Source organism: Scomber japonicus, chromosome 4 (assembly GCF_027409825.1).
Source record: "Scomber japonicus isolate fScoJap1 chromosome 4, fScoJap1.pri, whole genome shotgun sequence".
Classification (NCBI taxonomy): domain Eukaryota; kingdom Metazoa; phylum Chordata; class Actinopteri; order Scombriformes; family Scombridae; genus Scomber; species Scomber japonicus.
Window position 1 is genome coordinate 35,216,707 of NC_070581.1, and position 13,338 is coordinate 35,230,044.

General features: G+C 40.1%; 1 long non-coding RNA gene across 1 annotated transcript; it reads left to right on the forward strand.

Moving 5' to 3' along the window:
- Positions 1-11,612: 11,612 nt before the first annotated feature.
- Positions 11,613-12,887, forward strand: LOC128356912 (uncharacterized). The gene is made up of 3 exons (XR_008321207.1): positions 11,613-11,718; positions 11,882-12,098; positions 12,813-12,887. It is a non-coding gene; the product is annotated as an uncharacterized LOC128356912 (long non-coding RNA).
- The last annotated feature ends 451 nt before the right edge of the window (positions 12,888-13,338 follow it).

A 13,338-nucleotide genomic window follows, 5' to 3' on the forward strand; every position in this document is an offset into this window, starting at 1 on the left:
TGTTTTATTGGGCCTGCTGGGAGTATTGAGGGTTCTGCGCAGTATTCTAGCTGGTCCTAGGACTGTGCTCTTCTGAACAGGGACCTCAGATGTTGTATCTGGAATCTGAGCCCTCACATCTTCTCAAGCTCCTCTTTCTCCTCATTGGTATTTTTTGAGCTTCTCATGTTCCTTCTTCCTGATGTTGCTGTTGCTCAGGATCAGTATGTCTATCACTACTGCCTTCTTCTGTTGTTTGTCCATCAACACGATGTCCGGTTGGTTAGCCATCATCAGGTTGTCATCTGGAAGTCCCACAGGATCTTAGCTCGGTCATTCTCAACCACCTTAGGAGGTGTCTTCCATTCTGACCTCGGGACCTCCAGCCCATTCTCAGTGCAGATTTTCCTGTACACTATGCCAGCCACTTGGTTTACATACATGTTCCCTGTACGCTATTCCTGTCTGCATCTTACACCCTGCCATGATATACTGAACTGTCTCAGGAGCATCTTTGCACAGCCTGCGCCTGGGGTCCTGTCTGCTGTGGTAGACCCGTGCCTCTCTTGAGCTTGTACTTGTGTTAAATAAAGATAGATGGATTGCTTTGAGATTGACATTTTGTTTCTTTTACACAACAACTGGCAGGGTACACTTGACTGTTGTTAATTAATGTGGTTAACCAACAACCCCCAGCCTGTAACCCAGAAGCTCCATAAATCCATAAATTGTGACTTCCCTAGTATATCCTGCAACAGATTACATTACATCACATCACCCTTACTTTAAGTTGAATTGACCCTTAACCCTTTAACAGGCAACGTGCACCAGGAGATACAGAGTTTTTAACACCCTGTTACTATGGTTACGGTGGTTGTTGTTTAATAGTACGTGCCTTGAATTGGTAAAATTAATGCTTGATGTAGGTTTATACTTAAAAAACAGTTTAGAAATGAGTATGTGTGATATTAATGACCAGAGAAAGCAAGAATATCTCACTTCTCTTTATTAAATAAAACATTTAATTGTTTTTACCATTGGGGCCATGTTTATAAGTTAATAGGGGCAACATATCCTGGTGGAAATACAAGCCATGAAATATAAATATATAGAAAAATATTTGTGGAAATTGTTTACTTACTACTTTACTTACTAGTAACATCAAATTATGTTTTTTTTATGTATCTCATTTTCCACTCCTGTTTAAGGGTTAACTAAAGCTTACATTCAAAACAGCTGACATAAAGAGCTTTCTCAACTTCTGTTTCTTTTTAGCTGACTTTGTTATATATTTGTGTGTGATGGACTTCTGCTATAAGGCACAAGGTTAGTTATACCAGCAAACATGAGAAATACTGTATTACAGAAGATTCATGAAGGCCACCAAGGAGTGGTAAAGTGCAGGGAGCATATATAGTAGTGTTTTACCGCTCCTTGAATCTGGTTCTGGTCTGGCTTTGAGTTGTTGGAAAGGTTATTTCCCACAGTCCCATTGTGTTCTTGATGAAGGCTCTTAGTTTCCTGTTGATGTTGTACATTTCCAAGCATTTCTGGTGGTTGGCTCCCCTGGTATTACTACCAATTACTTTCTAGGCTCTGCTCATGTATTGGGCCATGTGCCTTTTCATCTTGGCCTCTATGATGCCTGACAGGAGTTGCCATGTTGTACAGGTTATTAGCCAGAAGTTGGATGGAGTCGCACCCTTGTGGAGGTCCTTCATGATCAGCACTCTCCACCCTTGGGTTACCCACTCTGGATGGGTAACCCAAGAAATGAGAAAAAAAGTCAACAAACCTGGGGGAGTTGCAAACCAATTTCTAGTGTTAGCTTAGTCCAGAATCATCATGGTTAAATGTAAGGGATTTATCTCTCTGTTCCCATCAGCAGTGTTCAGGCAGGGCTGAGCTTCAGCTGCTTGACACTGTATTTCATATAGATACAATACAGCTTCAATAAAAGAGAGCCATCACCTCAGAGGAGACATTCAAAGAACACATTCTCTTCAGGAAAAAGGTCATTTTTGGACCCTTTTTGTCATGGCAGCAAAATATGATTCAAAACACAATTTGTTGATCCACTTGTGACACGGAGGGGAGACAAGTCAGGGTTTGAAGTGCCAAAAGAAAATGTTTTATTGTAACTAAAACAACATATATACAAAAATCATGAGGTGTGGTGGTATCAGTGGTGAATGTAGTGTGTGGATGAGTGAGATATTTGTGTGCGGCTGTTGAGTGTAAAAGGAAAACGCCAAAACGAACCCAGAACCTGTAGCGGCGTGGAGCCTAGGAGAGAGAGAGAGAGAGAGCATGAGACCAGGCTGGCATTTATCACCTTGGTAGAGGCCTAGCCAGGTGTCAGCACCTTGCCCTAACGACTCTCCCTGACTACCAACTCCTGCAGGAAGTAATCAACTTGCATGATGGCGAGCAGAAAGGGAGGGGTCGTAACACACTGACTTGTGTTTTAAAGTCATGTTTCTTTAACAGATGCTGAACCATGGGTGCTACAGTTTCACTGAAGAATGAGACTCCTTATACCTGGTACTACTCCAAATCAACCTCAGAGGTGAGTTTGTTTGTTATTATCCACTTTGTTCATGCTTTTACAGGATTTAGTTTGCTCATCAATTTGAAGTAATCATTGTATAAATAATTTTGGTCCTGCATTAACAAACTGTTAATGAAGCGAGCATCAAGTGAATATTTGTAGCGCATCTGTGTGAAAAACAATTTGGCTGGTAATGTGTCATAATTAAATGGGAAGAGACTCTTAATCTGGTGTTTTATATTGATATTCCATTTTAGTGTGTCCAGGTATCCAAAGGGCCCTGATGGTCCACATGCAACATTAACATTTTTACTGGAAAGACAGCAAGACCAAGAAATCAAAATACAATATACTGACAATATTTTATTGTGTTGAACTTTTCATTAAAAAATGCACAGTCAGCATCTTCTGTCAGCATCATGTTCTATATGATCAACATTTGATGTGAGTTTTCATGTGTGCAGTGATTTTACAATTCCACAGCCCAGTTAATTTAAAGTGATCTCTTTTTTTGTCTCTTAGGAATTTAGTTGTCTATCCAGTGGCAGTCATGCAGAGTATGAGGAGGGGCTGGGAATCTACTGCTACATTTACCTGAGATTCAAAAATCGTGATGAGAATACTTTGACATATGAATTCGCTACTTGGAAAGGAGGCCCTGCGTTCATCATAAGAGAGAGCTGTGACCGCTCATGCTTTGAGTTGCACTGCAATGCAGACAGTAATATTGTAACGTGTCCCAACTATGGTGAGTTATCACAGTTTTTCATTATGTTAATTACTGTTTCAAGAAGGAGACGAGAGAGTGATGCAAAAAGAGTTGTTTATTATATAGATAATATTGATGATTAAGAATTGTCGAAAGTGTTTGGCACTTGGACTCTCCAGGGACTTCAGTCCTGAGCGGTAGCAAGACGCAAAACAGCATCAAGAAAATACTAAAGCAGAGAGCGATGTAACCAGCTGATGTGAACAGCTGATAGCTCAATTGACAGCACAGGAAATTATGAGTGAGCATGTGTGAGGGATGTGAAAAGCATGATGGTGTGAGAAATATTACTGCAGCTTATTCAAATATATTCTTCCTGACTGAAGTGTTGCCATAGTTCTGTTTTTGGTACAGAAAAATAACTTATTTAGCAAACAACACTGTAAAATTTTACCAGTACTAATATAAAAAGTATATATTTACTTTGTAAAGGTGACGAAAAAATCTATAGCATTTTTACACATTAACACAAAGCATCCTGAGTGTGGAATATGTGCTGAAGGACTGAAAGAATTAGAGGCAGATTCCCTATTATGTAAATGTTTTTAATTGACCTGGTTATGCAGCTGACTCCTAGATTTTTTTGTTTTGTGAGTATACCATAGTTTTGTCTAATTGTTTATTATTATATATTTCTTTTTTGTGTGTTTTATGTCTGTAACTATGTGTTATTTGTGCTGCTGCCTGTTTTGGCCAGGTCTGCCTTGAAAAAGAGATTCTTAATCTTGAATGGACTCGCCTGGTTTGAAAAAGGCTCATTGAGAAAAAAATCCTCTAATGGTAGAAATAAAAACAAAACTTGTACAAATGTATTATTTAAACAGGAAAACAAGAGGATGACCAGCGACAAGAACAGGAGAGAAGACGACAGGAGGAGGAGAAAAGACGTCAGGAGCGTCTGGAACGGGAGCGAAGGATTCAGGAGGAGATTGACAGAGAGAGTGAGACCTCCAGAGAGGAACTGGCTCAGTCGAGGGAGAAACTTCGTGAGAAACTGAGACTCAGAGGTCAGGTGCATCATCAAGAGCGAACACATGTTCTCCACCAACTAATAGAAGATGATGCAGCTGCAATCGAGAGGAATGAGGTATGGCATTAATGGGACACTTGTCTATACCAGGGGTCAGGAACATTTTAAACCCTTACAATCTAAATTTCTTTTACAAATTAAATTATTTTTTTCAAAAGAGCCACAGTGCTTATACTGTCCTAGTCCTGAGATCTGGTTGGGAATTGCTAAAAACACATTTGCCCAATTTTCACTGAGTTATCATAAGTCCCTAACTTAAGACAAATTTCTAACATTCACACATGCAGTATAACCCTGCAAATCGTCGGCATACAGTGAGACTTTATGAATTGTGTCTAGTCGGGTAACAACAAAGCCTTCCTCTGAGTGCAGCCAGAGCACCAGGGATTCTATCGCGATAGTGAACAAGGGTGGCAACAAAGGGCAGCCCTGCCTTGTGCCTCTCTGGAGAGAAAAGGGGGGCAACAGTGCATCGTTCATTTGCACCCAGTCCTTGACCCAGAGAATAAAATTGAGTAAACACTTTACTTGAAGGTATCGTCATAGGAGTGACATGACAGAGTTATGAACGTGTCATAAACGTTTATGACTGTTGTCATTCAGTGTCATTCGGTTGTTGTAATGAAAAGTTGACATTGTTTGGTTTGTCTTAATTATGACAAACAGAAAATGTCTTTGTCATGACATCTTAACATTAACAAAATATGCACCTATTTTTGTGTTTATGGCAAGTTGACATAACGATTATTAGGGTCCGAGCGCTGACCAGCGCGAAGCCGCATTGTATCTGTAAGGATTTTTCTTTATTTTTCTGTCACAATGCCTCTTTGACCCCCTAAACGTACCCCAAAAGTCACCAAATTTTGCACACAAGCCAGACCCAGCGAAGAATTTGATATTTTATAGTTTGTATAAATGGGCGTGGCAAAATGGCTCTGTAGCGCCCCCTTGGCAAATGAATAAAATTGAGCCCCTCGCCACAGATTGACATAGACAAACGAAACTCGGTACACATGTTCATCATGTCAAGACGCACCAAGCAGTCTCTTGCACCTTGCACCTCTCTGTGAAGGTGGAGATTTTTTCATGCTCATCTCTTGACAAACTCTTAAATACATCGGAGAAACTGATGTAGAGCTCAGCAATCGTGTTTCAGTCGATCCCCAAGTGCTCAAACGATCTCTTCATGGATCCACTTTTTTTAACCTTTTTGCCGGATGACACCATCGATGGCTGTCACTGTGAAGAGAAGATGACAAAAGTTGAATTAGTTTTGATTGATTTCATTAAAGGAGAAGTTTAGTGTTATTTGACCTAGAGACCCATTGTTCAAGTTCATCACGTGCTGTCCATAGGAAAAAGAAGTAAATTTGGTACAACATACACCGAGTTATGGTCAGGCAGCTAAAGCTGACCTAATCGGGAGTATGGCCTTAAGTTTCAGTTCCATGCTATATGCTCCATAAAGTAAGCTTTAGCTGCCTGACTGTAAAAAATGAATGAATATAATACATGACACCAGTCAACTGATATTAGATACGGAGATGTTTTTCTACTTTCTGATATTCGACTGATACTTTGTAAGTCATTTAAAGGGACCACTCAAAATAAAGTGTGACAAATATTTGACCTTTGTTATTCTTATTATTCTTATTAGCCTGCAGTTGTCAATCAAAAGAGACTGTGCTTGTGAGATGACTAAAGCTTTCGTCCCTAAAATACTTTTCTGATTTTTGTATAACTAGTATAAAATAATAAATGACATTAACAATTTTAACTTTTGTTTTGACAAGGTGTATTTTCAGTCAACTTTGAAATATTCCAAAGTCATGTAAAATCCAGTAACGAAACAAATCATAGGTTCCTGATCCTTGATCTACATATTGAAAAGTTTTTTTTTTAATATATACCATTTGAAAACCTTACAATATGAAATATTACTGTACATATTTGAGGTCCATTTACTCTTATTTCTTTTTTGTTCATTTCCATGTAGCTTGCAGATGTAGAGCAGAAATTCAAAGAACTTCTGTCAATATACAAGATCACAGAAAGTGAAGACTTGCAGGACTGTGATCTTGAGGACCGGATTAAAACTCTTCATAATGAACTGACGGTCCAATATTGCAGAGAAAACAAGCTTTCAGTGTGGTCTCAGTTTACATTTGATCAGGCTGTGGGATATGAGGAACTTTCTCTGACTGAGAAACTCACCATACTTGAGGCAGTTCTGCAGGTGGCTCTTCAGAGCATCACTGAGACCAAAAATGAAAATGTTCTTTCACTTGACTGGGAGAAGAAGTACCAGTTCCTTTTCTGTCTGGTTGAGGAACTTTACGTTGAAAATCCAACTCTGGCTGAGAAAATCTTCTTGAGAATTCTTGATACAGTTTCAGAGCTTTTACCACAGAGTAGGGAGATTCTGGGTCAAATACTCTTCAATAACATCTGGACCCCAACAGAGATGATGCTCTTCATTCGCAAAGCTTCGTCAATAGACTGCAATCAAACTGCCCAAGTCCTCCACATGGTACAGACCTACAGGCTCGGCTGCCTCCTCACTCTCTCTGCTCTGAAGAAGCAAGAGCCACTAAAGTTTCTAAAACAGCAAGTAGAAGAAGACAGAAACAAAGATGCTGAAACCATTTTGAGAGAACTCGCTGACTCCCAGTGCCCAGAGAATGTTCTGACAGTGATCGATGATGTGCTCAGACACATGGAAATAGAAATTCCAAAATATCAGGAGGTGGATCTTACTGACCAGGATATAGAGGATCTCAAGGTGAAGATAAGATCCCTTGATTTGGCAAACCCAGATATCAATACTCTGAAGGAAGTGTTTATTGGAATGTCTGTAGCTGTGCAAGACAGCACAACAATCAAAAATAAAGATGGAGAAGAGATTCCAGGTTTTTTTCCAAGACTGACTCAGTTGACATCATTACTTTTGCTCCTACTGTCACAGTTAACAGCAAATAAAGGCTGTCTCCTTGAGATTGGTACAGGTGAAGGGAAATCTTGTATCTTGGCAATGTTCGCTACAATCCAGGCTATTCGAGGTGTGAAGGTGGACATTGTGACAAGCTCTCCAGTTCTTGCACGACGAGACCAGGAGGAATGGGAGAAATTACTTGTAATGTTTGGTGTCACATCATCTGTAGTACCACCAGCCTTCTCAAAAGCATGCTCCCCTGACAAACGAGACAAGGAGTTAGAAAATGCATATAAACAACAAATAGTGTATGGCACTGTTGGTACTTTTGCAGCAGATACATTAAAACAAGAGTTTGAAAGGAAAACTACCCGTGGAACAAGAGGATTTGAGCTCGTGATAGTAGATGAAGTGGACTTTATGACCTTGGATAATGGAGTTCAAGTGACATTCCTGTCTCATGAAGCCACCGGTTTGAGGCATATGGACCAAATTCTTGCCAACATTTGGACAATGATATCCAGTTGTCAACCAATTGAAATGCAGGATACAGGTGAGATAAAATGGGCAACGAGGATCCAACACTTCCATAAGGCAGCAGCATCTGCTGTTATGGGACTGGAAGCATCTGACAACTTCTCAGCTTTTGACATTTTGCAACCAGGTGTGGATTTGGGATTCTTTTCATCAGAGGATATTGAAAAGTTGACGCAAGCTGGGAGTGAGACAGAAACAGAAAATACAGCTGATGACTTCCAGGATGCCAGCTGGAGAGCAACTGAACAACTAATGAAGAAAATAGGAGTTTCACAACAGTATGATCTTCTTAACATTTTTCAGGAAGTAATGGAGAACAGTGTGGCTTTTGAGTGTTATTCAGAAGAGAACAAAAAAGCCAAGCGTTACAGAGCTGAGGAAAGACATGCTGACTTAATAGTCAAAATGTTACTCCTTGAAAATGGATTAGCATGTGAAATCATGTCAGAAACACATCTCATTGAAGCGACTGTGAGTGCAGTAAAGTCCTGTATTAAGTACTCAAACGAAAGTTTTGATTCTGAAAAACAGGGTGACTTCATCACTATCCCTCATTTCTTGAGGGAATATGTTGAAAATCAGTTACCAGTGTTTGTTGAGAATGCCTTGAGGGCCATTGAGATGACTCAGGGCAGAGAGTACATGATAGATACTTCACCAGCTGCTGACAAAGAAGTTGCCAGTGATACGGACAAGCATCAGTATGATGCCATCATTCCAGTGGACTTCAAAGCAAGCGGAGTGTTGGAGAAAAACAAGAAGTGGGGTAATGGACTCCAGCAGTTCTTGGAGATGAAGCATCAGCTTGCAGTTTCACCTTTATCCAGTGTGACCAACTACATTTCTAACTTCCATTACTTTAAACACTACATTAATGGAAATGGCATATTTGGTGTTTCTGGCACATTGGGTGGTGATGCAGACAAAGACTTTCTGGAAAGGCATTACGGAACAAAGAGCCACACTATTCCAGCTCATCGTCATAAAAAAGTGGTTGAGTTGCCAGCCATGCAGGTGATTGGGGGACAGTGGGTCCAGACTGTATGTGAGACTGCCTGGAAAGCAGCAAGTAGAGGACAAGTTGTCCTGGTGATATGTGAAGATGTGAAGACAGCAAATGTGAAAATGAAAGACGAAGAGAGATTTAAGCCACACCAGATCACAATGTACACAATCAGTGAGAGACACAACATTGAGAAAGATAAATTCAGTGGAGGGAGGATTATCATTGCCACAAACCTGGGAGGGAGAGGAACAGACATAAAGGTTGAAGAAAAAGTAAATGAATGCGGTGGCCTTTTTGTGCTTCTCACACACTTCCCACGCAATCGAAGAGTGGAGAAACAAATCTTTGGTCGTACTGCTCGGAAAGGAAACCCTGGCATGGTCCAGATGGTTCTGAACCAGGATCATCTTGCACCAGCTTACCAAGGTCAGTCCGTTGAGATAATGCGTCAGCTCAGAGAAGAGTACGAAGTAAAGCGTATACAAGACATGGAAAGTGATGAGCTGTTAGAAATAAACTTGAAGGAAGAACTTTTTTCCACATTTTGTGAATCCCTCAAGGACTTCGACCAAAATTACACGGAGGAAGAAAGAAAAGATCCCTCACAATGGAAGCTCAGTAATATACCTGATCATCTCAGAAACTACCGGGCTAAGCTTGATTATCAGCCAGCCCTGAATGCTCTGAAAGAAGCATGGGCATTGTGGCTGACTCTTCATGAGGAGCATATCAACAGACATGATGACATCCATGGCCTTCAGGCAGACCTCATCAAGACACTGAATGAAACTAAGGGAAATTTCCTGCAGGGTAGAAGTGATAATTTCTATGATCACATTAAGCAGGCCGTTCTCAGGACGACCTTACACTGCAGAAACAAATCCAAATGTGACTATGGAGCTAAGACCTATTGGCAGAACGTAGTAAACGCTGACCCATTGTACAAAGCTGTGGCACTCTATAACCAGGCATACATCACCATCAACCTGGCTGAGGGTGACTATAAAGCAGATGCCAGACGACTGTTGGAGCAGGCTAAGAAGTCTGTAGATGTTCATATTTCAGAAACGTCAAACACAATGGTTGCTTGTCAGATGTCTGTTACTGACAGACTCAAACCACACAATGAAACTAGCAACAACTTTCAGAGTCAGATGGAGGCCAGAATGAACATCTTCAAATCGTGGCTAACATACATTGATAATGCTTTGAAGAAACTTGAGGAGCTGGAAAAAGACAACAGTGATGCAATCACAGAGGACTGTTCAGTCTACATGTTGTTGGAGGAAAAAGACTTCATCATCTCAAATGAGTTATTGGAACTCTATGAGCATGGCCTTGGTATTGTTTTTGAGGTGAAAAAGAAACCCAAGTTTTCTATTGATGCTCTCATTTGCTTCTTCCTCGGTGTTATCCAGGTGTTGGCTGGAGTTTTTGTTTGTGCCTTATCATGTGGCACTGCAACCCAGTTTGGACTTGGCCTGATAAGTGAGGGAGTATCAGACATGATCAATGGAGTAGTGGGCATGGTAACAGGTACGTTTAGCTGGGTGGAATGGGCAATATCCAAGAGTATCAGCATTGGTATATCTTTGCTTACTGCTGGATTCAGCGCCATCAAGAAAGCTGTTAAATCAGTGAATGAGGTATCAAAATCGCTGCTTAATGGTACCAAGTCCTTCAGATCTGTTGCCACGGATATCATCAAGTCAGGAAAACATATGTTTTCATCTTTAAAAGGAACCGCTCAGTCTGCCATCTCCTCCATTGGTAAAGAAACCATTGGAAGTGTAATGAAAAAGATGACATCTTCAACGGTTTTAAAGCAGAACTTCAAACATGCTGCCAAGTATGCTGCACAGGAAATAGGGAAGAAAGCTGTGGTCACTGGTTTGAACTACGCAGTTGATGCAGGCCTGAAGGCAACCTTTGAAAAGATATTGAGTTCAGCTTTTATGGATGTTGTTACTTCAGCAGTGAAGCAGAACTGTGACTTGGTGAAAGCCATCAATGACTTAATCTGCTCACAAGTCCCAAAAGCAGCCTTGCAGCAAGATAACTACAAGGTTACCAAATCGAATGAGGAAGAAATGAATAAAACAATTGGTTTAATAACTGAACAGGTTATTCCTTACCACATGACGGACTGCACAAGAGTGCATCAAGTTATCGGTAAACTCACTGTGGTGTGCGATGGAGCAACAGCAGTTATGGACAAAGCAAAACTTTCTGGTGTTGCAGAGAGTGCCACGTTATGTTTGAAAGTTGCAGATTGCAGTACACATTTCATTGAAATGTTGAAATCTGTTCCTACAAAAAAGGTAATTGATGAAAGTTTTGTTCCAAAGTTACTGAGAGACATGACGGAGCTTCAGAAAGACGCAGTGAAATACGACCAAGATGAACGACACAATCTACCAGATGTGCAACGTGTTAAAGACAAAATCCTGTGCACCGTTGCAGACAGTGTTTCCCAATCATTTATCAAGGCTTGCTCGGCACATATGACCTCTTGTTTGACAATGACATTCAAGAACAAGTTGAACAACTCTGTTGGTGAAGCTGTTGGCAACATAATGGGCAGACAAAAAACTCAAAGTTTTTTTGATGACCAGAGACACAAACACAACATGAGAGCAGCCAGTCACAAAACTGAGAAGTTGCTTACAGAGGAGGAACAGAAGAAGTTAATGAGTTACATGGACGACATAAGCAATGTAGATCACCCTGCTACAGGTTTTGACATTATTGTGCTCACAAAAAGTGACTTACTCAAAGGTAAAGGGATTCGCCTCATCGTCACTGATAAGCATGGAAACAAACTCTCAGAGGAACATTACAAAGGAACAGATGAGTCTGCTGGAAACATCACACTACAGCTGACAAAACGAGCAGAAGAACTGCAGCAACCAGAGTAAGTTCACTGAGAAATCTCATTGATCATTTCCATTTATTTATTTTTTAATTTATGTTAAATGCAGTTCTCAGATTATATAGTGCAAAAACATTATTCTATAGTATTATGATATTTGTGGATTCAAATGTTTACATTCAGATATTTCATTTGTTCTTCTCAGGAAAAGCAGTTTCTCCTCATGGATCAAAGGAAAGATCAACCCACAGTCTCAAGCTTACAGCGGCCATTTTGACATTATTCAAGATGATGGTAAAGTGGTCAAAGTGAAGTCAAAGAACCAGAATTGTTTCTATCATGCAGTTGTACAAGCAACTGGAAGTGACCCAAGTGATCTTAAAGGAGCTGCTGTGGAACTTCGTGAGAGAGTGAAAAATGAAGTGAGTATAAATGTTGGAGGTTGATAACATTTGATGTAATGTGAGCATGAGGACATAGAGGGGAGAGTGCTGAGTGTATAAGGCGGCATGGACAGAGGAGTTTACAGAAGGTGTAAGTAGAAATGTCTATGCTTTGATCAAAATAACTTAAAAACCTTTTTTGTAGGAACATTATTAAAAAGCCACTTCTTCCAGTTGCAGTCTAAAGCAGCTTATTTTGTCTCTTGTGTAGCCATACACTGCTGCGAGTCCTAAAGATCAATCTGAGGCTAGCAGGAGCACAATATCTACTTACAAGCTGATCCAGAACTGTTACACTTGACAATTTGAAAACTTGTTAGCTGTAGTCAATTAAATAAACTCATTTAGTTCTATGATAATATTTTGTCTTAGTTCTGTTATCTGATCAATACCCAACATTCCTACAGAGTAGAGATTCCCAGGGGCTAATGAAGTCCCTCAATTTCCAAGCGTTAGCATTGTCACTACACTATAGTCTGGTTATAAAGTACACACTGACTTCATATTTCCATGTCGCTCCTGTTTTTGTTAAGATTTGGGAACTGAGCATCTTACCTCGGGGCGGGTCGTCCACTAATCGATTCCCAGCTCCTCCAGTCAACATGTCGAAATGTCCTTGGGCAAGATACTGAACCCTGTATTGCATTGTGTGCATGTGAATAAATCAATATATTGACATACTTTTTAAATCAGGTTCAGGAAAACCTTGCTGCATACGCACCGATTCTTCAGCTTCAGAGAGGCTATGATGACTCCCACGAAAACCCTGGAAAATACGCCATCACTGGAGGAGCGAGGCCAAGAGATGATCCCAACCTTCTCACCAAAGAAGAATATTTGAAGAGTATCAGCTCAATCAAAACTGATGATTGTGATAATATCAGAAGCTATAAGCTTGGATATGTTGAAGAATACAAACAGTAAGTTAATAATTTCACAAGAAAGACACCAGAATACTTTCAAATCGTTGTTTTCTGAATAGGTCACATAATCAAGTACAAATAATGTTTAGTTTGTCCAAATAGAACTGATATTCAATTACTTGATGTACGCCTTTTCCATCAAAGCCATTAAAGAATGGAATAAGCTCCTCACAAATCTGAAACCCTGCAAAGATTTTCACATTTAGTTTAGTTTAAGTTAAAAGTTAAAATATTGATTTTTAAGTAAGCAGTCTTGTCACCATTAATATCACATTGACTAATGATCTGCTTTTTCT